General features: G+C 38.3%; 1 pseudogene; it reads right to left on the reverse strand.

The window, feature by feature from the left end:
- Positions 1-1,623: 1,623 nt before the first annotated feature.
- LOC127088428 (uncharacterized) lies at positions 1,624-1,723 on the reverse strand (annotated as a pseudogene).
- Positions 1,724-2,556: the final 833 nt, after the last annotated feature.

The following is a 2,556-nucleotide window of genomic DNA, read 5'->3' on the forward strand; positions in this document are numbered from 1 at the left end:
CTTGTGGTGGAGTGTTCAAGACTATTGTATTACGCATTCAGGTTCTTTAATCATTATTTAATATTTTGTTTTATTATTTATCTATATTATCTGCCTGGAATGAGTCTGTTTATGCATGATATAAATTCTTATTTATTTAGCATGTCTGGCTAATTTGCCTAGGTATCGGTATGTAAAGTAAGCAGAATAAGGGATCAAGACTGAGTCGGTCTATCTAAACTTAAAATCAAAATCAATCTTTTTACGGTCTCAACTTACAGGTTTAATAACAAGATTTTTTTACAAAAGTAAAAGACATAAAGAAGTTAAAATCAATAGAGCGAGAGTTTGAGATTTTAACTGGACAGTGTAAGTTAGGCATTAATTCTAGATCAGGGCGAGAGCAAGTTTTAGAGTTAATTAAATTCTGACCTTTTCCAAAAAGTATTTTTAAAGATTGAATGTGAGGACGAGAGTTAAGCATTTGGATTTGATTATATAACCTAAGTCAACAGAGCGAGAGTTTGAGATAAGGGTGTTTAAAACGGTCAGTATTTTCTTAAAAGGAGTTTCTGCAACTTTATTGTTTTCAAAATATGGTTTTTGACTTAATTATAAGTGACAGCTACATTAATATAAAATCATGGTTTATTCAACAGAGCGAGAGTTTGAGATAAAACCTTTAACCAATAAAGTTAACCGAAACGATTCATTTTAAAACCAAGAAACCGACAAAGACTTGATTCCCTAGTTTTGACGAACTACATACCGATATCCGTTTCATTAATATTTAATCTAGATATTAGTTTAGCTCTTAGTTTTTCCCCAAACAATCAAACATTTTCACCTTAGATTTACGTAGTAACTTTAGATAACGGTATATCAATTCATAAGTCCCTGTGGGATCGATATCTTTTAAAACTACGCGATAGAACTGTGCACTTGCAGTTTGTATCCCATTCTCGACTATTAAAGTCGAGCGATCAAGTTTTTGGCGCCGTTGCCGGGGACTTCTATTTAATCGATATCGTAACTCTTCCGTTACGCTGTAGAGACTAAGGTTTCTTTTTCTTCTATTCTTTCTTTCGTTGATTTGTATGCCACGCACTCGCTCTCAAGGCGAACCGCTCTATTTACGAATCAACGATATCGAACTATATCTCCGAGTCTTACGACGAATTCGGGAATATCGTGCTGAAAACAATCTCCCTCCTGTAGACCTTCCTGATTTCAAAAACATTTTTCCTTCGATACCCGAGATGGCAGAACCAGCTCGTGCTCTTAGAGATTACGCCGCTCCATCGCAAGATGAACCGCATTCAAGTATTGCTCCGCCCGCAATCGAAGCAAACAACTTTGAACTTAAACCTTCGCTGTTGCAGGCTGTGCAACAGAACCAATTCTCTGGAAATCTTACCGAAGATCCAAACCTTCATTTATCCGTATTTGTCCAATACGCTAATACTGTTAAAGCTAATGGTGTCACTTCAGAGGCAATTCGACTTCGTCTTTTTCCTTTCTCATTAAGAGATAGCGCTAGAAGATGGCTTCAATCACTTCCTTCCAACTCAGTCACCACATGGAACGAGTTGAAGAAAGTTTTTCTTGCCCGATATTTTCCGCCAAGCAAAACAGCTATGTTAAGAGCCCAGATAAACGGATTTAAACAGAAAGACAACGAATCTCTTTTTGAAGCATGGGAAAGATACAAAGACATGATGAGACTTTGCCCACACCATGGTTTGGAAGACTGGTTAGTAATTCACACATTTTATAATGGTCTCTTATATAATACAAGGTTAACAATAGACGCCGCTGCAGGTGGTGCACTAATGAACAAACCTTATGCTGATGCTTACCAGCTTATCGAGAGCATGGCCCAAAATCACTATCAGTGGGGAACCGAACGAACAACGGTGGAAAAACCTCAACCGAAAACTGGCATGTACGAGATAAGTAACCTTGATCACGTCAATGCAAAAGTGGATGCTTTGGTCCAGAAAATTGAAAGTTTAAACGTATCACCTCCAGCCGCAGTGGTTGCTATAACTCAGAATTGCAAGGTCTGTGGAATCCAAGGCCACACTCCTGCGGAATGTCAACTCTTGACTGGAATCCAAGCAGAGCAAGTAAACTATGCTCAAGGAAGCCCCTATTCGAATACCTATAACCCAAATTGGAAGAACCATCCAAACTTTTCATATAAGAGTAATAATGCTTTATACGCACCTGGACAGTCTCCAAATCAAGCCCCATCTATACCTCCGGGATATCAGAAACCGAATCCTAACAATAATACCCCTAGAAAATCCAACTTGGAAATCATGATGGAAAACTTTATAGCATCCCAACAACAAACCAATAAAGATTTCTTAAACCAGAACATACACACTGGCGAACAACTTAAACAACTAGCAAGCAAAGTAGATGCCTTGGCTACCCATAACAAAATGCTAGAAACACAAATATCTCAAGTAGCTCAACAACAAGCACCTACTGCTGCCCCAACTGGTACATTCCCTGGACAGCCCCAACCCAATCCGAGAAGCCAAGCTCATGCAATTATATTAAGAAGTG

The sequence above is a fragment of the Lathyrus oleraceus genome, chromosome 5 (genome assembly GCF_024323335.1).
Source record: "Lathyrus oleraceus cultivar Zhongwan6 chromosome 5, CAAS_Psat_ZW6_1.0, whole genome shotgun sequence".
Classification (NCBI taxonomy): domain Eukaryota; kingdom Viridiplantae; phylum Streptophyta; class Magnoliopsida; order Fabales; family Fabaceae; genus Lathyrus; species Lathyrus oleraceus.